Source organism: Equus przewalskii, chromosome 18 (genome assembly GCF_037783145.1).
Source record: "Equus przewalskii isolate Varuska chromosome 18, EquPr2, whole genome shotgun sequence".
NCBI lineage: Eukaryota > Metazoa > Chordata > Mammalia > Perissodactyla > Equidae > Equus > Equus przewalskii.
The window spans coordinates 16,410,764-16,435,039 of NC_091848.1; the positions used below are offsets into that span (position 1 = coordinate 16,410,764).

General features: G+C 36.4%; 1 protein-coding gene across 7 annotated transcripts in view; it reads left to right on the forward strand.

Annotated features, from left to right (window-relative positions):
- NAALADL2 (N-acetylated alpha-linked acidic dipeptidase like 2) overlaps window positions 1-24,276 on the forward strand; it is a 1,266,186-nt gene that overhangs the window by 339,760 nt on the left and 902,150 nt on the right. For 2 of the 7 annotated variants that reach the window (XM_070582380.1, XM_070582376.1), the window contains one exon: window positions 15,852-15,991. The exons of the other annotated variants lie outside the window; for them this stretch is intronic. The gene's annotated coding sequence lies outside the window, so the exon portion shown is untranslated. The remainder of the gene's footprint in view (window positions 1-15,851; window positions 15,992-24,276) is intronic. 7 annotated transcript variants of the gene reach the window in all.

Genomic DNA, 24,276 nt, shown 5'->3' on the forward strand with positions numbered 1-24,276 from the left:
GTTTTGTTCGAAAGCATCATCAACTCACTGTGAAATAGAGACCACTGTGTAGAGGAGACCATTGGAAAATGCAATAAATTATTTCATCAAAGTTTGCCATCTTCAATTACATTCACAATTTGAAAACAAATGAAAATATGAGATAACTCTTAACTGTCCAAGAAAAAAATTCTGCTTCGGTTATGTAGATGTTTTATGTGAAAATACATTTTGACTTAAATGATCCATGTGACTGCTGTGGTTCGCTATAATCTATGTTGGGCCTGAGTTATCCTATTAATAGTCAAAGTGTTTAATTTTGTTTCTGATTATATTCTACTATCTTCTTTGCCTCTGTAGCAGCAGTAATTATTAACTGTTGTGGTTGATAGTTTAAAATAATTGTTTGAGGCTATCCATAGCAGCCTTCAATTACTTATTGGATAATGAATTAATTATTAGGCCCTTTGTCTATATTGTCACTAATCCTTTGTCACAGGTTGGCCTCCTCCCAAAGCTGACTCTAACGTAGAGTTTAGCGTAGAGGATGTTTGGAATGGCGTGTCCTAGGATCAATCCTATGGAAGGGAGGAAAGGAAGCAGGAGTGGGCCAAAGGAGAAGTCAAACTGCTCCACAGTCCCAATGCCCCCCTGAGCCAATACTACAGGGAGATCTGGATTTAGAATAGACCTTGAGAGTTGTCCTGGGTCTGGTTTAGAGGGATAGAACTTTTTATTTCCATGTAAATCAGCCATCCAATGTGGGACACCCAAAATATCATATTGGGCTCAGTGGTTCTCTGCCTCTAGGTCTAACCTTTGAAGGTCCTGCTGAAGGCTGTCTGCTCACAACACTCCTGGGAGTGAGGGCGGCAAGTCCTTTCTGGAAAATAGATCACAGATTTATCAATTCTGCAAATTCTGAATGGAAAATACTATTATCCCCATCTTACAGAGAGCCAAATTGAGATTTTTTTCCAGTTGCATAGATAAGACTTACCTGAAATTGGATTCAAAACTAGGAGTGTCTGACTCCAGAACCTCTACCTTCCACTGTGCTTCATTGCTTTCTCCGGTTTTTGTGTGGTGATAGAGTTTTCAGATAAGACACCAGCTGTTTTTCAAGTTATGTATATCCAAATATCTTCCGACTGATTTGACTATAGCTAATTTACATAACCCTTTTATTCTGCCTTACAGTTTATAGTACATTTTCTCAGATATAATATGGTCAGATAAGGTCTTGGGTCCTTATAGCTATTTGGTAAACAAGGCAGGATAAGCATCATTATTCCCAGTTATAGAATAGGGAACAGACACAAAACCGATTGGATGATTTTACGGTCACAAGACAAATGAGAAAACTTGAAATTGAGCTTGAGTGTTCCAAGTCTAGAGTATGGACACAGTACTCTTCATTAAGAATTTGTTCATTGGTAATATGCTTGTGTATTTTAGTGTTTCAGCCTTTAGAGGATTTGAAATTTTATTAGCTCATGTACTAGGTCTTTATGAAGAGCAACTTTAATTGAATAAGAATCTCTCTCTTACATCAGCATTTTTACTATGCTACTTTTTTTCTTGATGAATACCATAATACTCATCCTTTGATATATTCAACTTTTGCTTCTAGTTAACAAAAATGTATATAGAAATTGCACAGTGAGTTGAGAAACACTGATCACTGCATTGGCTAGGACTTGCATTTGTTGGTAATAGGTTCTGGTTCTTGCCCATACAACGCACTCAGCTGTGTCCGAGTTGAAGCATAAGGATAATAGCCACCCCATTTTATCAGATATGGCATTCACTGGATGCAGAATTTGTACTAAAATAGTCCCTTTCTGTTTTGCTTTTTCTCTGTGTGTATTTTTCTTTTGTAATTTGCTTGTTTGACGTGTGGCCATGCTAATAGCTTCAGTAAGACTTTCTTCCCTGAATTTGTAGTTTGCAAGTATACACAAGTAGCCCAAATACTAGAAGTAGAAATGAGCAGAACAGACTTTAACAATAAAAATCTTTATTTCTTTCTTTCCCTCATTTTCTTTCGCATATTATATTGGGCTTACTTTTTGTTTCCTTTTTAGCTAGACTATAGGTAATTACTGAGATTTGAAACATTCATATAAAGATACTTTCAATTTAAATAAATCTAAAAGGAAAGGAGAGTTAAATTTCTGTATAACCTTAAAGTTAAAAATAATATTTTGCTTACTACTTTTATTTTTATTATATATGTTTATTATTTTAATTATATATATATGTATATATATACACACATATATATGCAGTGGCAGCAGCAGAATTTATCGCTAATATAAAGCCCAAACTACGTTACCATGTGGTCTCCTCTAAGGCATAGAATTTTATATTTTGTACACTAAAGACACCTGGCTTTTGAATTTTTATATTGGTGCATTAACCTTTAAAAAAATAAAATTTACGTGAAATTTTCAGTCTTTTTTAGAATTATGGAAACATTATCAATGGCAAATGAATAATTTGGTATTTTGAATCTCTTAAGTATTGAAAAAAAGTCATACAAATTAAAATTCCCACGTACAGGTACCATTTGACATAACGTTCATTATAAAGAGTTAACACTTATGAAATAACAAAATAGAATATGAATTCATTCTCCACAATATGAAAATTAAAAGTTAAAAAAGTTATTAAACAAGGCCTCACTATATGTGACTAAAGGCTTCCTCACATTGTGTTATGGGGCCACGCCGTTCTACTAATGCAAAACACACGGATGCAAATGATCAAATGAAACAAACAGAAAAGAAGGCAAAAGTGAGGAGTCCACTAGTGGACTTTAAAGATTTCTGGAATATTCCCATTTGTGAACTTATGTGAGCTAGATGTTATATTTGATGTATATTGCATCAGAGAATTTAGAAAATGCTGCAAAAAGAAAGTCAGTAGAGCAACTATGCTTATTTAACAGGCATAATAAATTAGTTGAGCTTGCTGAAATTCCCGTCCTTCAGAAGCCTGGCCATCACTTATAATACCTTTATCATTACACAGTTTTACTTGGTGGATTATTTTCTCCTAGAGAGGAAGCATCTCTGATTGTATAATGGAAGATTATGGAAAAACAGGATTTGCTTTAGAGAAAGCTTTAATAATCTACTTTCCAAAATCATATTGCTTAAAAAACGTTGGTGTTGGGGGCCAGCCCGGTGGCACAGTGGTTAAGTTCACACATTCCGCTTCTTGGCGGCCCAGGGTTCGCCAGTTTGGATCCCGGGTGCAGACATGGCACTGCTTGGCAAAAAGCCATGCTGTGGTAGGCATCCCACATATAAAGTAGAGGAAGATGGGCATGGATGTTAGCTCAGGGCCAGTCTTCCTCAGCAAAAAGAGGAGGACTGGAGGACTGGCAGTAGTTAGCTCAGGGCTAATCTTCCTCAAAAAAAAAAGGTGTGTGTGTGTGTGTGTGTGTGTGTGTGTGTGTGTGTATTTATCTATGTTTATGTTATCCATCCAAACTCTGAGATCTTCAACTTGTGTGGTATGAAATAGTTTTTAAAATCACATTTAAAAGTATGATTTACAGAGCCATAGCTTTCTGTAAACGTTTTCTTGTGCATATTGACTGATTATGTAACCTATTTTGTTTTGTTTCAACTGCATATTTACCTAATGGGGCCCCAGAGATTTTGAAAAGTTGAATGAGTATTAAATAAATATTTTGTGTGGAAATAAATCTTTGTTGTAAACCTGAAGTAGGTAGGAAACCAAAATAGCCCATGTAATATGTAGTCAGTCAGATACGAAAACAGTACTAGGGATGTTTATGCAGGCTCTATTTGCATTGGAAGTGTCCTGGGGTATAGTTTTCTTTTTGCTTATTAGAATACAGTAGCGGCAGCTTTCATTAAAAAGAACCATGTTGTGTGAAGGTAACAGAAAAAAATATATAGACAATGAAATTTCTGTCCAGCATACTAGGATATAAGCTAAAATGATACGGCAAAACCTAGGTCTCTATCTTCTTTGAATTATTCATATGTCCAGATTCCACTAATTTCACTTTATAATAGCACAGTAAAAAGCTCTGATGAGCATTTACCTTTCTGTAGTGGCCAAATCCTTATAAAGGTGCCAAGAATTTTTGGGTAAACGTTTGCAATGAGTCAGTTAGTACAAAATTTTCATAGCATCTCATTCAAGGAGTTGGCAGGACACATAACTACGAAAGAACCATTGGGAAATAGATTGACACTTTTGTATTAGGTAAAAATTACTGGAGGGTAAATAGGTAATATATAAGTAGTGTATAAATTAGTTGACATTTCTTGAACCTTCCCACTAACTTTATAAAATTGCTTATTTTCCTGAATCGTATTTTCATGAGTGTATCTGTACAGAGGTTACTACTAGCCAGATAACTTACCTATCCCCATAGTTACTCTCTCTTACATTTTTGAAAAATAAGGTTAAATAGAAAATATGCATTTAAGCTTTCAAACTTTTATGTAAGTATATAGTATTAGATATTTCTTCAACAGATATTTAGTGTCTAATATATGTAAGGCGTGGCATACACCACTCCCACCACCACACACATGTATTTACCCTACCCCGTTATACCACATCATAATAATAACTATTTCTTGTGGAAGTTTAATAAAAATGTGAATCGTGTTGGGTACAGATGAAAGGCTAAGAACTGTTAGTCTAGGTAAATATTTGAGGACTGGGAAAAATTTAAGAGTGTGTCTTGTGCATGATTTTTATATATGGAATCCTATAGTTTTGTGTACTTTAGGTCATTTTAATGTGACGATTAAAAGCCATTTTGTGAAGTGAGGTCAAAAGATGCTAGGCTTTTGAGGTCGGCTCCGTGACCGAGTGGTTAGTGTTCTGCACGCTCATGGCCTGGGTTTCCTGAGTTCAGATCCCGAGTGCGGACCTACTCCACTCATCAGTCATGCCATGGAGGCATCCTACGTACAAAGTAGAGGAAGATTGGCACACATGTTAGCTCAGGGCTAATCTTCCTCAAGCAAAAAAGGAGGAGGATTGTCAAGGAATGTTAGCTCAGGGTGAATCTTCCTCAGACTGAAAAAAGAGATGCTAGGCTCTAACATTGATTGCAGTGCTCCCTCAACAGCACAAGTTCATATAAATTTCCCTGAGGGAGCATCACTAACACTTCAATTGAAACTTGAATCTTGTGTTCCCTTTGGGGTCTCAATTCAGTTTGGATGGTGATTCCAGCAAATTCATTTTGGTGCTCAAAATGAACCTCGTTAAGATAAGAGTATTTCCTCTACCATAAATACTGTCATGCCATTGCTTAACGATGGGGATACATTCTGAGAAATGTGTTATTAGGTGAATTGGTTGTGTGAACATTAGAGAGTATGCTTACACAAATGAAATGGTATAGCCTACCTACTACACACCTAGGCTGTATGGTACTAATCCTATGGGACCACCATATGTATGTGGCCTATTGTTGAACAAAATATCATTATGCAGTGTATGACTGTAAGTGAAAGATATGTGCCCTTCTATACTCTGATAATATGATTTTTTTGTGTATGTGTGTGTGTGCATGTGTGTCTAGGAATTGCTTTAATAATAATGTCCAGTTTAACTTCTACTGTCAGAAATAATTCTTTAAGATCAGCCATTCTTAAACAAAAGTTATTTTTTGACAGATATCTTCCAAAATGTAATTGGTTTACATCTAATTACACCATATAGCAGGCCAACTCTCTCCATTACTTAAAGGTTTATTTTGCAATCAATTCATCTGGGAACTTTGACTGCAAATCTATATTTCTCACAAAGTAGTGGTCAACTTTTTATGCCTTAGATAAATGTCTGGGATCTCCAGCTTCAATAATTATCCAGTCCAAAACAATGTGAGGCATGCCTTTTGACATTTCCTAACATGTATTTCTATGACATGTTAGATAGGTTTCATATGATTTGTCATTAATAGATAAAAAAATACAAAACTGAGTTTTCTTTGGCTCATGCTGAAGGGGAACCAAACTATTTGCAAAGTCCTGGCCCTTGTTTGGCAATATCCTTGGGCTCACCTTTTTATAGATGAAAGTGGCCAGCCATTCAGCAAGGATGTTAGCTTAGACAGTGTGTTAGCTTGCTAGGGCTGCCATAACAAAGTACCACAGACTAGGTGGCTTAAACAATAGAAAATTATTTTCTCATGTTCTGGGGGCTAAAAGTTCTAGATCAAGGTGTCAGCAGGGTTAGTTTCTTCTGAGGACTGAGGGAGAAATTGGTTCCAGGCCTCTCTCCTTGGCTTGCAGGTGGCTGTCTTCTCCCTGTGTCTTCACATAGTCTTCCCTCTGTCCATGTGTATGTTCAAATTTCCTCTTTTTATAAGAATACCAGTCATATGGGATTAGGGCCCACCCTAATAGCCCCATATTAACCTAATCACCTCTGTAAAGACCCTATCTCCAAATAAAGTCACATTCTGAGATATTGAGGGTTAGAACTTCACGATGAAGTTTTTTGGGGGACAAAATTCAGCCCATAACACCTATCCTCACTCATAGAAAAAAGTTGTGTTATGGTTGTTTTTCAGTCTTTTCAGAACAGTTCTAAATAACGAGAAAGACTTTTCAGAATATTTTCTATTACCTTTAAAATAGTATATTAAGGGGCTGGCCCCGTGGCCGAGTGGTTAAGTTCGCGCGCTCCGCTGCAGGCGGCCCAGTGTTTCGTTGGTTCGAATCCTGGGCGCGGACATGGCACTGCTCATCAGACCACGCTGAGGCAGCGTCCCACATGCCACAACTAGAAGAACCCACAACGAAGAATACACAACTATGTACCGGGGGGCGTTGGGGAGAAAAAGGAAAAAATAAAATCTTAAAAAAAAAAAAAAAAGTCTTTAAAATAGTATATTAAGAAAAAGTCCCTAATGTCTCTAACAGTGGTTTTGAAACCCAATCATTTCATTAAAGTCAGCACTAGAGCCGAGGGATGAATACCTGGACTGGTTTTAGTCCTGGCTCAGCCATAACCATTGAATGTGCCGTGGGCAGTTCAATTCTCCATCTAGAAAGGGAAACTGTGTCCAAATTTGCTCCTCTTGTAAGTACATCAGTCATATTCGACTAGGGCCCATGTTAATGGCCTCATTTTAACTCAATTACCTCTGCAAAGACCCTATCTCCAAATGCGGTCTTATTCTGAGGTACTGGGTTAGGACTTCAACATACGAATTTTTAGGGAAATAAATTCAGCATTCAACCCATAACAGACATTTAAACCCCTAAATTATTTTAAAAAACCAAACTAACACACATTGGGCCTATTAATTACCCCATTCATTAGCAAAATGTATGCCCATAGGTTATGATTATATATGCCTTTAGATTGTGTGGCATACTACATGTACCTCAGTGATATATATAGAGATAGATAGATTCTCTCTTTCTCCCCGTATATACACACACAATCATTCCTTTAATAATCGGAGATACAGTATTACCAACAAGGACACTGAAACTTAGATTATGTAATTTGCCCAAGGTCACCCTTGTGGTAACCAAGCAGCAGAATTTGATTTCTAATTGAAGTATGTTGGAATCTCAAACTCTTGCTTTTAACCACTGTTTATTAGGATCTTCTTGATTTTGTCTTATTCAAACTGCTTTTCTTCTAGCTCTGACAGTTCCTTGCTTACACTTTATAGTATTTGTTCTCGCAAGCCAGCACTGGAATTCCTGAGACCAGCTCCATGATAGGAGTGCTTTGGTGTGCCTAAGCCGCAGGCCTTGTGGTATTACCTGACCTTGTGGCAAACCGTGCATTGGAATATCCCAGCACTCTTCATATACTTGAGGAGAAAACCGTCGTGAATAACGCAAAATGTGGTGATATTATTTTAGTTGATGCCTTTGTCACTGGGCATTTTACAAGAGGCACAAACTTAAAGCTGATATATTTGACTTTAGCTCTTCTTGGTTCTTTTGGTGGAAGTGTTAGGAAAGCAAACAGATATCCAAAAGAAAAAGAAACAAACTGAATGACTAGATAATCCACAGGAATCAAATAAAATGACAAAATCACCTACCATCTTAATACTAAGTCTTAGAATTACTGAGTTGGTTATTTTGTTATAGGGTACTAGGCAAAATATCCCTGTAAATGCCTTACATGAGAGTATGATAATGGGATTCTTATCAAAAGCTCTTTAAAGTAAACATTTATATAAGTGCATGGTAATAAAATTAAGAACAAATATTTTCCAAGAGAGGATTAGAAATATTTTATCATCTTCCTTAGAGTAATCTATTTAGGATTTTCATTTTACAAGCATAGCTTGTAGCTTCTTATAAACCCTCAGTTTACCATCGTTGTCAATCAGCATTTTAGAATTATTTTCTAGCTCTCATGCGTGTTTATCTTTTTAGAATAGTCTTATCAGGAAACTTGTTTTCCTCAGATTGTGGATAGCAACATACTCACTGTCAATAATAAAAACAGTTCCATATAGCTCTGTAGTAACTTTATTCCACAGAAAACTCGTGATTGCATTTTGCTCTTCAAAATGCAACTCCCTGGGCTTCCTTCATCTGATAACTGTTTCGGATTAGTCATTGATTTGTCTCCGTTGTCAGTACCAGGCTGCAAGCTCTTAAAGGACACAGACTGTGCGTCTTTACCCCATAGTGTCCTTTGAAATGCCAAGAACTCTGAAGCTTTTTAATAAAAATCACTTGGATTGATTTTTATCTTTGCAGCCAAGTAAGGGAGACAGGTGCCATTTCCTCTGACTTTAAGATGGTCCAACCCTTCAGAGATTAAGAACCATATCTCCAGCTTCCAAGCCCGATTCTGAACGTATTAGCTTAATGCAGGGCTTCTCCCTGAAACCCTCCTCCCAGTAGACGTGAATGAAACACATACCTCTGTGCAGGGCCTGAGGTCCTAATGGCAACTGTCTGTGGCCAGATGGAATGTTCTTTGAAACTGTGTATTTTGTCCTTAAAAATTCTGAGAATATTCCATTGTATTTGTTGTTGTATTTATTTGAATATAAAAATAACATTGCGTGTACTTAACAGCAAGTAAAACAGATGTACAGGAAGCTGTCCCACCTTTATCTTGCAGGTCCTGTTATCTCTTTCCTTACCTGTCACACTTGGAATATGCATGCCCCAGTTAAGAAGCCCTGGTGAGATCTTCCACAAAAGTCTCTTTGCTTCAAGATTGGCTATAAAAATGCTTCAGATACAGAAATTCACACGGATAGTGCAAATTCAGAGGAGGCCATTGGTTTAGGGGATAGAACATTGACTTTCACGGAACCCTAAATTCTAAATTCTGTTGGAGTCCATGCAGGTCACTTGGTGAAGAGGAAGAGGAGAGGGCAAAGGCAGCTCTCGGTCTTCTACCCCTTGCTCCAAACTGAGCAGCTCCATTCCCATCTGCTTTTCTTTTAACATTTTATTTTGTAAAAAGTTTTGTTTTCCTATTTTTATTTCTTTAAAAAAATAAAAAGAGCCACTAAATTAAAGAGAAAAAATAGTTCAACATGAGATTTTGAATTCCTTTGAATAACTGAATTTCTTTATTGTATTAAACATTTATTTTTGGTACTAGCTTTCTTTTTTTCAACCCAAATTTTTATAAAAAAACAAGCAACAACGGAGCTCATGTGTCAAAACCACATGTCACAGTGACTTAGAGCCATAAGAGAGTCACACGTGTATCCTAGGCCTGACTCCCATTCACAATCATCCTCTCCAGATGTCATGGAGATTTTCTGTTCAACTGCTTTCAGTTATGGGAATTCACAACTTTCAGATGCAGCCCATGATATTGTCAGACACCTCTGCTTGTTAGTAAGTTTTTTCTAAAACTGAACCAGAAACCTTTTCCCTATAATTTTTGCCCCAAGCTATATAGTACCATGCTCTACAGATAAGCACAGACCACAGTATCCCTTATCTATAAAGTAACCCTACAACAGAGGCAGCTTTACTGTGAAATTAATAAAACTTAAGCTTCAAGCTCCTTGTGTGCGTGAACCACTTCCAAAGCCCTGGGAGGGGCCCCAGCAATAGTGCTAAAGGTCATGTTTTTAGATTAGCAAAAATAAGTTATTTCGACCACAATTAATTAGGACAGCTCTCTCTTCGCAATCCAACTTCTCCTCCGCTACATTTCCGCTTATTTTAGGAGGTGTTGGAGGGGCTGGGGGCAGTTTGGGGATCTGGTTTTGGGGAGCTTCAGTTGGAAATGCACTTAGTTTGGGTTTAGTGGGGTCGGTTTATGTGGCTCACAGTAATTTTCATGTATGTTTAAGTTATTGCTATCCATTCCAAAACATAAGAATGGCTTCCAGACAGTTTCCACTCCTCACTCTGCTAGAACACAAAGATGTGTGGCCAGAAGTCATACACATCCTGAGATAGCTCACACCAGAAGTATGTTGAGTAGTGGATCTTTGAATGTGTAGAGTCAGAAGCTAGTTGGTCGAAATTTGTCTAATCGTCGGATGTGTAAAATTGTTAGGTTGAAGCTTCTCTAGCCAACATTTTCTGTTCTCAGGACTACACTCTGTAGTGGAGTATATACCATTATAAGCACCATATATATTCTTTCATTTTCTATGGGAATTGCACAAAATATTCTTCAAAATTCCTTTGTTTGTAGTGTATAAAATTGTAATAGTCCTGTAAACACTGAGTACATCTGTGACAGCTCTTAAATGAAAGAAACTTGACAGAAATTTTTCCTAATTTGCTAACAAACCTAAAAATTTATATGGTACTTTCAATGATGATTTGTGAAGCTGACAGAAACTTTTCTAAAATATCATTAATAAAAACAAATTTCAATCAACCATGCAATTAAAAAGCCTAATTATCTCTCTATTGTCTCTGTAGAAAATATTATAAAATCATTGCCATTTGGGGGCCGGCCCGCTGGCGCAGCGGTTAAGTTCACACGTTCTGCTTCTCTGTGGCCTGGGATTCGCCGGTTTGGATCCCGGGTGCGGACGTGGCACCGCTTGGCAAAAGCCATGCTGTGGTAGGCATCCCATGTATAAAGCAGAGGAAGATGGGCATGGATGTTAGCTCACCGCCAGTCTTCCTCAGCAAAAAGGGGAGGATTGGCAGCAGTTAGCTCAGGGCTAATCTTCCTCAAAAAAAAAAAAATCATTGCCATAAAATACTTAAGGAGGCAATCGAGAATATACAGGCAAAAACATTGAGAAAAGAGTGCTATAAAGGTATGCCAGGTAATTATTTAATAAAAAATACTATATTATTTTTCTGGATATTTTATGAATATGGTATATGTTGACATTTTTAAATTTTGGCATTTATTTTCTGTCATTCTAAATATTAACTTTAATAGCTAATTTTGCATTTGTAATTTCGCATTAATTTTCATAGAAATCACTTTTTTTTAACAACTTGCATGAAGTTTAGATCCCCAAACAACTGATTCATCCCCCAAATATTCGGAAGCAGCAATTACATCTTTTTCCTTCTCTTCCCCAGGTAAACATCCTCAGCTGCTTTCCAGTAAGGTTATGCTTTTCAGATTTCACATCAACCACTGATTCATGGCCCATTTGCTCATTAACTAAGGCCTTAGTCCCCAGAGAAGACTGGGAATGAGTAGAATTGAATGCTTGGGAGAAGGCAGAGCATAGCTTAGAGAATCAGTAGATGCTTGGCATCAAACCTATGTAGGTTTGCATCCCAGAATTTCAGGTTATTAATCCTATTATATTAGTCAGTATAGTTCACCTTTCCTTATGATTCAGCTCCCTCATCTATAAAATATAAATGACAATACCTAGCTCGAGGTTGAGCAGTGTAAAGAAAGGCTATGTGCATGTCACTTAGCTCAGTACTTGGTGTATAGTAGATGATGAGGTAATGTTTGCTATTCTTTTTATTAATGTTTAAACAGAAAACATGTGCTGTCTTCTATACTTTTCACGGAGACTGAATAAAGTCTGATTACATTTTTGAAAAAATGTAACATTTCTCACTTTACAAGTGATGAAAAACCTGTTTTCCCCTGGTAAGCTCTCAGACAGATTGAGCAAATGAACCACTTAGTCACTGAAATCAAGCCTGGCTGGGCCTGGAGGAGTTTCAGGCAATTATACAGAGTTCTGACTTCCCAGAGGACCCTGTGGTTGTCAGCTGATCCTGGAAGCTTATGGTGGAACTTCTGGTGCTTCTCTGGGCCTTCTGTGTTTAATCCTGGGCAGGAAGCCAATTATCTGGAAGGGAGGTAAGAACATGGAACATTCTTTAAACTAATTTCTTTATATATGGATTAATTATCCAAATTGAAAATTATCGATAGCTTTACCTTCTGACAGTCTTTCTTCTGGTCATTAAACACATTAAACAGAAGAATAGCCGGGGAGGGGATAAATAGGTATTTTTAGTTGCATTGAAAATGAGTTTGGAGTGAGGGAATAAAGACTCATGGTTGAAATTGGACGCAATAATAAAGGTAATGGTAATAATAAGTGATGTATATATTTAAGTTTTCTGTGATGTTCATGTTCCCATAGCCTAGGGCTATCAAAGTCAAGTAATGTATAGGTTAGGATGACAAAAATAAATGAGATGAGTGGGCTAGGTACAGAGAAATAGTTCTTTGTGATAAAATGCACACACACACACACACACACACTGCAACTATAACACTATAGAAGAGCTGGCAGACCCAGAATGGGGAGACCACAGGGGGCATGGTGAAATTGACAGCTCCTGCCTATTGCATTGGAGCTGCTTGGCTCCAAAGGATTTTTGCCATGTGAAAATGTGGGAGATCTTTCTTTCTTCTCCAGCAAAGCTGGAAATCTGGAATTTTATAGTAAATCGTATAATATAAAAATATTGGACCAGTTTAAAATGAAAACAACACTTTCTGGGCCAAATATAAAGTTTGCCAGGGCTGATCTGGCTTCCGCATAGACATCTGTAACCTCTGCCCACAAATGAGCTGCATAACTGTAGAACACGTGGCCCCAGACAGGTGCTGGGGTCAGGGATGAAGGAGAAGGTGAGAGAAGGTGGGCTCAGAGCAGTGACCTATGGGCTGAGCTGGGTCTTGAATGATATCTGGCATATCGTGTATCTGTGGATATATTTACTGTGGTATATGTGGGTGCATTTCTGGTACAGGGAAATGTATGTGCAAAGGCTGGGAGATGTGGGTGGTGTGTCTTGTTCTCACATGCTCAACCAAGAGCGTCACTGAGGGAGCATTGAGGGTGTGGGGAGAGAAATGATGGCTGCATGGTTGGAGAATGTGCAGTGTGGACTGTTTTATTTTGTTCGGTCTTCCACAGGCAATTCAATTTTAGGCCCTGTCTCCCTATCAAAAAAAGCACTGAATATTTTTTTCTTGATCTATTTACAGTGGAAAGAATGTTCCTCAAATAAATAAATAGGACAAAAAAGAAAGAGAAGAACACTCACACAGAATTCCTGTGTGCTTGTACTTCTACTTGACTGTAACATTTATTTCTGCTTGACTATAGCTAATACTTTATGAAAGTAATTTCTGCTAAAGCTGTTAAGAGGATGCAAAAGATTAAAGTAGTTTATATCTTTATAAATGCATGCTTTTGGAAGAATTTACTGCCATCAAAGTGGATATAATTTAAAACCAGGTTTGCTCTTCCTCCCGAGTGTCTGGGTTTTCTCTTTATTGTTTTCTTTATGAAGACAAACAAAACGCAACTCCTTCTTTTCTTTAAAAAAAAGTCTTTGTAGTTTTTCTTATTGAGAGACCCTAATTAAAATGTTCCATTTGAAGGATTTTTTGCCAACCCAAAATCTTGTTAAGCAAATGCTTTGTATCTTTTGCTGGAGTATAAGGCTGCAGTATTCCTAGTGGGCAAATTTGCAAAAGACCGTTGCGCCCAAATATACAGCAACGTGCATTATTCCAGTATCTTAAGACATAGATTGTTCCAGAAATTTTTAATAACTAGAAAGGTATTGGTTGACATATTTTATGTGTATCACTTTGGAAAAATGAAATGACACTTTAACATTATCTTTAACCAAGTATATGCCCATTTGGTAAATATAACAATCCCATCCTCACATGCCTCTATTTCTCTTTATTATAAGGAAAGAAAATTTAAAATATTTTCTCTGTAACACAAATTATTCTTTTTGCAATATCATTTTAGAATGCACCTTTTTGGTCTTCTTTATTTTTTTAATCTCTGAGGAAGGCAGTACAAATTTAAGCGATTTCTGTAAAATGAACTTAAAGCCTAGTTGTTTGATTTTTAAAAAGTATCAATTCTCAACATCTTCTATAAACCAAGTGGATTAATACTTCCATGTTTAACACCCCTATTATTTTTAGGGATCAGAGTTAGAGGGGAATCATCATCATACTAATTTAAATGGATTATCAGTTATATTGAATTTCATAAATTATTTCTTACTCTTTTTTTATGACTGTAATTGCATATAATTTTGTTTAGTGATATGTTATTTATTGTAATATCTATTACATCAAAATTATAACTGGAGGGGTGGCCCGGTGGCAGAGCTGTTAAGTTCGCACGTTCCACTTCGGCGGCCTGGGGTTCGCCAGTTCAGATCCCGGGTGCGGACATGGCACCACTTGGCACGCCATGCTGTGGTAGGCATCCCACATGTAAAGTAGAGGAAGATAGGCACGGATGTTAGCTCAGGGCCAGTCTTCCCTAGCAAAAGGAGGAGGATTGGCAGCAGATCATAGCTCAGGGCTAATCTTCCTCAAAAAAAAAAAAATCATAACTGGAAAAGTTAATTTGTATATATAGAATTCAGTATTTTAATTTATTAAATATTAGTAATTATAAGGAATTATTTTATTTAGAGTGAATTTATAACAAGAAGACATTCTAAGAGTATCTCCTTGTTAACAAAAGAATATTACTGATAATTCATTCTCTATCACAAAATTTCTGAGAAACATTCTGATTTTGACTGTGAATTTAAGCACTGTGCTTAAAGATAGCAAGCTTTCTGAAATATGCAATAAATATCATATTCCAAATGTATTAGTGGATATGACTGGTTACTTTGTGAATTTTATTTTTCAGAGTTATACATATGCACTTGTAGATATTTATCGTAGTTTATACATCATGCATCAATATAATTGATTTTATTATAACCAACAATGAAAATGATATAGTTAATTTTGTTTATTTACCATGAGCTAAAACTGACCAGATAGTCAGTAAATTAGGAATGAATTGACTGAATGGACAGCCTCGTTATTATTTATGTTCTAGAGGCCTTTGGTTCTGCAAGTGAAATAGCTACCATTCAGTAATGCCTGTGCTTTAGTCTATTATGGGACCAAAAGGCAATGCTGTTCCTCCGATAGAGATAGATGGAAGACAGTCAAAATGATTTCTTTTATTAGATGTATATAATTCATTTTGAAAATAAGATTTTTTTGATTAATAATTCTTATTATTAATTTCGTAGGGAAATTTCATTTCAGGTAATAAAGAAGTATAAAACCAATATTAAATCTCTCCATTTATTGCTGCAACTCTCACTGTTTAATTCTATCAAACTAAATCTTTGCTTCTGGCACGTTGGCCTTCCTTCAACTGCAAGAAAGGGCCAAGTTCTTTTCTACCGCTAGGCTTTCTCTCATGCTGCCAGTGTGCTTCCCTCCCTATCCCTCAAACATTCCTGTGGCTGGCCCTTCAAATTTCTATCTCTGTTTAAATGTTACTTCCTTAAACATCTTTTGACATCTTGTTATTCTTTCATAGCACTTCCTGCCCTTTTCTTACATAATCCTATTGCAATTAGAACTTTGTTTCTTTGCTTTGTTCTCTCTGTCTCTCCAACTAGAAGCTAACCTCCATGAGAAGAGAGATGGTATCTGTATATTCTGCACCTAGGACAGACTGCTGCAGAGATCAGTGGTTAAGAATCACTACGGATCACACTGCCTGATTTGAATCCTGGCTCTGTCATTTGCAAGACCTCAGGCAAGTTTCTTATTATTTTGGGGTGTCATCTCTAAAATGGACATCATAATAGAACAAGGATTACGTGAATTAAGATACGGAAAGTACTTGGCATATAATGAGGCCTTATTAAATGTCAGCAAGCTAGATATCGCAGTGTCTGGGACATAGTAAGTAGTCAATGAATGTTTGCTGAATGAATGAATGATACAGTAGAGCTTTGGTGTCAGAAATACTGGAATTGAATGCCAATTCCATCACTTGTGACCTTGGCAAAGTTATTTAACTTTTCTGAAACTTAGTTTCTCAGTGTATAAAATAGTGTGGACTTTCTTGAGGTTTTTGTAAGGATGAAATGAGGTGTTCTTTATAGCGTTTTTATGATTTATTTTTGTTAAAAAAAAAAAGTTAGGGACCAGCCCTGTGGCCGAGTGGTTAAGTTTGCATGCTCCACTTTGGCAGCCCAGGGTTTCGCTGGTTGGGGTCCTGGGCGAGGACATGGCGCCGCTCATCAGGCCATGTTGAGGCAGCGTCCCACATGCCACAACTACAAGAACCCACAACTAAAAAAATTATACGACTACGTACAGGGGGGATTTGGGGAGAAAAATAAAAAAAATAAAAGAAGATTGGCAACAGTTGTTAGCTTAGGTGCCAATCTTTTAAAAAAACAAAAAACCTTAAAAAAAATTAGAAGCCCCAGATATTGTTCCCACTCTAGCACTATGGTGTTTAACAACCCTGCTTGAAGCCATTTGTACCCGTTGTTGGGATAATTATCCTTACAGTTTTAGTCATTAAAACTATTTGGTTATAAATAGCAAAACCAATTCAAGCTAATTTTAGCCTAAATGAATGAAGAAATTAATGAAAGCACATTTATTATAACTGGCAGGTTGAACAAGAATCATTCATGATATGTTCACAACCTAAATTTATTGCTGTTTTCCATTGCCCCTTTAAAGTTTGTGGATTCATCCTTCTCCTCTCCTGGATGAAAACCCCGGCAGCTATCATGACTTTTGTTTTCACTCCTATTGGATGGAACAGTCCTATACTCACTTTAAGTCACAAACATAATTTCAATTCAGAAATTAGAATATACTGGTGTGTTAGTTTTCTATTGCTGCTATAACAAATTAATACAAACTTGGTGGCTTAAAAACATCCAAATTCCGGAGTGCCTAGTGGTGCAATGGTTAAGTGAGCAGGTTCCGCTTCAGTGGCCCTGGGTTCACTGATTCGGATCCCGGGTGCAGACATGGCACCAGTTGGCAAGCCATGCTCTGGTAGGTGTCCCACGTGTAAAGTAGAGGAAGATGGGCACAGATGTTAGCTCAGGGCCAGTCTTCCTCAGCAAAAAGAGGAGGATTGGCAGCAGTTAGCTCAGGGCTAATCTTCCTCAAAAAAAAAAAAAAAAAATTCCAAATTCATTGTCTTATAGTTCTGCAGATCAGAAGTCCAAACTGGGTCTCACTGTGTTAAGATGGAGGTGTCCACAAGACTGTGTTCCTTTCTAGAAGCCTGTGTGAGAGTCGGCCTTTTCTAGCAGCTAGAGGCCACCTGAATTCATTGGCTTGTATCCCCTTTCTTCATCTTAAAAACAAACCATATCAGATCAAGTCTTTTTCACATCACGTCTCTCTGACCCTCCTTTCTGTCTGTTCCTCTTCTACTTTTAAGGACTCATGTCATTAGATTGGGCCTATCAGGATAATTCCAAGTAATCTCAGGGTCAACTGATTAGTAACCTTAATTGCATCTGCAACCTTAATTCCCTTTTGTCATGTAACATCATAAGTACTCAGGTTGGAGGGATTAGGATGTGGATGTCTTTGGGGGCTATTATACTGTCTACTGTGTCTGGCTTGTCTAATACTAAAAAATCTAGCCTTGTAGATGGGAATTTTCTGTAGATTAAGCTGTATAAGGCATGAGCTAGGACCCTTCTTTTTTACCTTCCACTTGTAACAGACACATTTTGTATTCCCCAACTTTCCATGTGCTTCCCCTGAAGTCCCTCTACTCAGGCGTGAGACTCAAAGTTACCATTCTCCCAATCTTTCCCCTAAAAGATGGATTAGTTTCACAGCACAGCAATGGCTTCTACAAAGAAAGCTGTTCATCAATTGCTTCATCAAATGTTCTCTTATACTCTCTCTGATCAATATCAATCTCATTGGTGAGGCTAAGGTGTCTGAGAGTAACAGAATAAATTCTTGAAACCATTTCTTTATGAATTTAACTGATGTGGCGTCAAAGAGGTGTTCTTCTCACATTCATTGAGACAAGAAGAGTCCTTGTATCGTTGTGCATAAATTGAAGCCACTGTATCATGGAATCCTAAGGCTAGGCCATCAAAAAGACTGAATCTAATAAAAAAGCCATGAATAATCCAAACTATCTTCTTTCTTTATCTCTTATCTTTGTTTCTTCCTACAGTTGTAAATGGCTATTCTATGGTGCCTGGTCTCATGATTGAACATGGGTATGCACGTAGCTCCTGACCTTACATGTTACAAGCCTAACCCTAATCCTCTTTCAGTCCCAAATCAAAATTCCAGGGGACAAAAACTGATCTCCCTAGCTGGAGCTAGTCCAACCAACTGTAACCTATAGGATGAGCTATATTACGTAGAAGAAAATGCTCTACTCCTGTGGATGTGGGAAATAGACGAGAGGATCACTGTGACTTGGGGAAACATTCCAAAAACTGTGTATCATAGTAGTTTGTAAATCTTATAATAACAATAAAACAAAAGCAATAATTATTATTGTTGAAGCAGTTTGAGAGCCTGTTATGATCAAGCCCTATATTATCATATGGAACTATCACCTCAACCCCATGAGAGGTTCAGATGTTTTCTCCATTTTAATGAAGAAAAAATTGAGGCTCAGAGAAGTGAAATAATTTGCTCAAGGTCACACTGGGAGTAAGTAGTGGCCGGGACCTAAATCCACATTTTTCTGACTCCAAGGTCCATCACAAAGATGTCAATAGAGTAATATCCACTGTGTAATTTTAACAGAAGAAAGCATGTTTCAAAATGTTCTCTTCATTATTAGGATTTATATCTTTATTCATGTCAACACCTATGACTGTATTTATGTTTGTGTGTCTCTACATCTGTATCATATCTATATCTGTCTCCTCATATCACTCTCCCTTCCCTCTTTTTTCTCTCCAGGATATATATTTAAAAGTTAATACTGGCTGCTTCTGAGAATGGAATCATTTGTTATTTAAATTCTATTTTTTTCTGTCTATATTTTTGTTAATGATCATATATTTGTTAAGATCATAAGAAGATGATTTTTGTTTGTTTTATAAAGAAAAGAAATGTAAAGCTCATTTTCTTATTTTGCTAGGTCTGTGGAGAGTGACAGGTTTTCCTTAGGTGGCTTCTTGTCTGCTTTCTTCCACAGCTCAAAGAGAATTGTCCTGCTGTTTCCCTTTTCTAAATAAAATCCCCCAGATCAACAGGGTGGCTAAGACACTTGCATTTTCTTTGTAAAAGTATGAGTTTATAAGAAACAAGCTGGCAAATATCTGCTGAGTGACATTTATCTCTCCTCCCCCCCCTCCCCCGCGCCATAGAACAGCCATGTTTTATAGCTTTTTAATTACACCAGTTTTTCTTCCTAGGTCTCTCTAAAAAATTCTTATTAAAGTTCACAAAGATATCTTTCCTTATCAACTAAATTTATCAAATACTTATTGAATACCTATTTATAAATATGTTTGTTTATGTTAGCTATTTGCCAATGCTAACAAGCTCAGATTCCGCTTAGAACATCAGACAAATAAATTAGGGATAAATTGTAGGGATGTCCTTAGCAGTTTTTGAAAGCATAGTTTAAGACGTCTTGTGTTTTACCTTTCTAATGTAATATAAGGAACAGTCAAGAATAATAAATAAGGCTTAATTTTTTCTCAATATGGTAAATAAATGCTTTATTTCTTTTGATTATGAACGTCATATAAAACTTGTCTTAAAATATCAAAAATCAAGAAGGATCCAAGGAGGAAATTAGACAATCATCAATAATCCTATAATGTAGAGATAATTAAAATAATTTTAGTATATATCATATAACACAATGATGTGTTGGACATTTTGTGAGTCTGGATAGTTCTGCGTTAATAGTTGTAGATTATAATGCTATAAGATTGTATAAAAATTTATTTTTAAAATCTCCTATTTTAGTATTTAATTACTTATATCTTTTTTTATTGTAAACAACACTGATAAATGTTGCTACGTTAACTTGTTTGCACACTTTTCTGATTATTGTCTTGGAAGACTTCCTAGGAGTGAAATTTTAAATATTATAACTTTTATTTAATACTTTAGATATATTTTGCCAAATTGCCCTCTAGAAAGGTTGCACCATTTCTGTCTGCCTATGAGGAGTAAATTCTCTTTGACTTGCCTTCTGCCATAAAACCAGTCAACTGGACAAAATATGTAAAAATAATTGTTTTCAGACATTGGACAAGAGGGAGTTCAGGACTGTGATCCCTGAGAAAACGGAATCAAAAAAAGTGAGCCTTATAATTGCCCTGGCCTTCTACCCAGAGGCAGTTTCCAGAGAATGGTGAAGGAAGGAAAAACCCAAATATATTTTGAGTTGAAGAGATAGAGATTAAACTTTGGGGAGCATAAGCATCAGTATTTGTGGATACAATATTGGAAATAGGAAAGCTGCACAAAAAAAGAGCTCCAGACATCGGCAGAGGAGTACTTTGAAGTCTTTAGTGGAATAACAATTAGTGCAAAAGGTGAAACTCCATGATATTGAGCAAAGAACAGCTGTTCGGAAAGTACAGTTATCAGAGAGCTCTAAATTGAATGATTTCCAGAGCTCACACAGGGCTAGAAATCATTCATGTTCCCACCAACAAGAGTGGAGAGACCTGTTGAGTGTGCAGGGCATCCAGTAGAGCTCCAAAAATGACACACACCTTAGTAGTGCAGCTAAACTAGCTCTAGAGTAAAGGCCACTCTAGGCCTGCCCTAAAAAACTACAAAACAATTCTCAAAATGATCAAACTGATCTACAAATAACTTAACAGCCTGCCTAAGCAAAGCCTAACATCTTTAGAGGAATACAATAGAAATCATGACTCAACAATGTACAAGTCACAGAGGCAAATGTTCTGCATCCAATCAAAAATTACTAGACATGCAAAGAAGCAGAAAATTGAGATTCATAATCAAGATAAAATTAATTAGAAGAAATAGACCCAGAATGATGAAATTAGCCAGTAATTTCAAGTTACTATTGTAAATATGTGCAATAAATGTAAACATGAACCTCATGAGGAAAAAAATGGAAGATATAAAAATGTCAGTTTGTTAGAATGTTAAAAATGTTAGAAGTTCCAAATAGAACTTCTACAAATGAAAAATAACATATTAGAAATGAAAATTTTACTGGATAGAATTTACAGTAGAATAGACACTGCAGAAGAAACTATCAGTCAACTGAAACTCATAGCAAGAAAAACTGTTCAAACATAAATATGAATGAAAAAGGACTGAAAAAAATTAACAGAGCTTCAGTGACCTCCTGGATATCTATGTCTACATCTTTGTCTATACATCTATATATCTATGTGTGTATTTAAAGCAGATATGTAATTAGAGTAACAGAGGGGAAGAAGAGCGAAAGAAGGAAAGACAAAATATTTGGAGATAGCAATTGAAGGCAGATTTTTTTTAGAATTTGGTGAATATTATAAACTGACAAATCCAAGAAAATTAACAAACTCCAAGCATGATAAACATGAAGAAAATCACACCAAGTCACATAATAATCAAACTGACTAAAAATGAGTAACAAAGAGAATGAGTCAAAACAGCAAGAGACAAAACACCCAGGAATACAGAAGATAAAGGATGAGAAAAACCATAGACTTGTCTGAAACTCTGCAAGTCAGATGATAAGGGAAAAACATATTTAAAATGCTGAAAGAAAAATAAATGTATCAGCCTAGAAATTCTATGTATAGGAAAACTATCTTATAAGAATGAAAGCTAAATAAAGACTTTTCCACACAAACAGAAACTGAGAGAATTCATTGTCAGCAGAGAAGAACTAAGAGAAATGTGCAAGGGCACTTTTCAGGCAGTAAGAAAATGAAACTTGGATCTACACATGGGGACAAAGAGCATAAAATTTTAAACGTGTAGGTAAATATAAGAAAATATTTTTCTAATTTTTAATATATTTAAAAATAATTGACTCTTTAAAGCAAGAATAGTAACAGTGTATTGCGGGATTTATAACATATGTAGCAATAAACATATGGTATCAGTATCATAAAGGACAGGAGGGGAAAATGGTATGTGCTAGTATAAGTTTCTTTTTTTATTGAGGTAAAATTTGTATATAACATTATATAAGTTTCAGATGTACAATATTATAGTCTGACATCTGTATAAATTACAAAGTGGTCACCACTAAAAGTCTAGTACCATCCATCACCATACAATTGACACCCTTCACCTATTTTGCCAACCTCCCAACCCCCTTCCCCTCAGGGAACCACCATTCTGTTCACTGTAACTATGAGTTTGTTTTTGTTTTGTTTTGTTTGTTCCTTTGTTTTGTTTTTTTAGTTTCCATATATGAGTGAAATCATATGATATTTGTCTTTCTCCATCTGACTTATTTCACTTAGCATAATACCCTCAAGGTCCATCCATGTTGGTGCAAATGGCAAGATTTCATCTTTTTTTATGGCGAAGTAGTATTCCATTGAATATATATACCACATTTTATTTATCCATTCATCCGTCAATGGGCAGTTAGTTTGTTTCCACGTCTTGGCTACTGTAAATAATGCTGCAATGAACGTAAGGGTGCATATATCTTTTCAAATTAATATTTTCATATTCTTTGGATAAATACCCAGAAGTGGAATAGCTGAATCATATGATAGTTCTATTCTTAATTTTTTGAGGAGTCTCCATACCGTTTTACGTAGTGTCTGCACCAATTTACATTCCCACCAAAAGTGCCGAGAGTTCCGTTTTCTCCACATCCTTTCTAACACTTGTTACTCATTGTCTTTTTGATAATAGTCATGCTAATAGCTGTGAGGTGATATCTCATTATGGTTTGATTTGCACTTCCCTAATAATTAGTAGTGTTGAACATCTTTTCATGTGCCTGTTGGCCATTTGTATGTCTTCTTTGGAGAAATGTCTATTTAGTTCCTCTGCCCATTTTTTAATTGGGTTATTTTTTTTGTCATTGGCTTGTATGAGTTCTTTTTTTTTTGAGGAAGATTAGCCCTGGCCTACCATCTGCTGCCAATCCTCGTCTTTTTGCTGAGGAAGACTGGCCCTGAGCGAACATCCATGCTCATCTTCCTCTACTTTATATGTGGGATGCCTACCACAGCATGGCTTGTCGTGCGGTGCCATGTCTGTACCTGTGATCCGAACCGGCAAACCCTGGGCCACCGAAGCAGAACGTGCAAACTTAACTGCTGTGCTACCAGTTCAGCCCCTTGTATGAGTTCTTTATGTATTTTAGCTGTTAACCCATTTTCAGATATAGGATTTGAAAATATCTTCTCCAACTCAGTAGGCTGGTTTTCATTTTGACGATGGTTTCCTTTGCCACTCAGAAGCTTTTTAGTTTGATGTAGTTCCATTTGTTTATTTTTGCTTTTGTTTCCATTGCCTTTAGAGTCAGATCCACAAAAACATCACTAAGTCCATGACAAGGAAATTACTGCCTGTATTTTCTTCTAAGGATTTTACGGTTTCAGGTCTTACATTCAAGTGTTTAATCCATTTTGAGTTCATTTTTGTGTATGGTGTAAGATAGTGACCTAGTTTCATTCTTTTGCATGTGGCTGTCCAGTCTTCCCAACACCATGTATTGAAGATACTGTCTTTCTCCATTGTATGTTCTTAGATCCTTTGTCATAGATTAGTTGTCTGTATATGTTGAGTTTGGTATAAGTTTCTTATATGTGAAATTGTTTATTATTTGAAAGTAGACTGTGCTAAATTAATGCTGAATATTATAAAACCTTAAGCAACAAGAGAGTCAGAGAAAAGGTGAGAGCAAAATCAAGAAATTGAGAGACAGAGAAAATGGCTAATAAGCAAATAGTGCAGATGAATTTGAATGTTAAAGCATACTCAATACAAAAGAAGACAGAAAAAAGAAGAAAAAAGGACAAATGTAACTGTAGGGGCATAGAAATTTTCCCTTCTTATCTTCTAGGTCATTTTGCTGGTCTAATAATCTAATTGTCATAAGACAGATTAACAGGAGAAGAA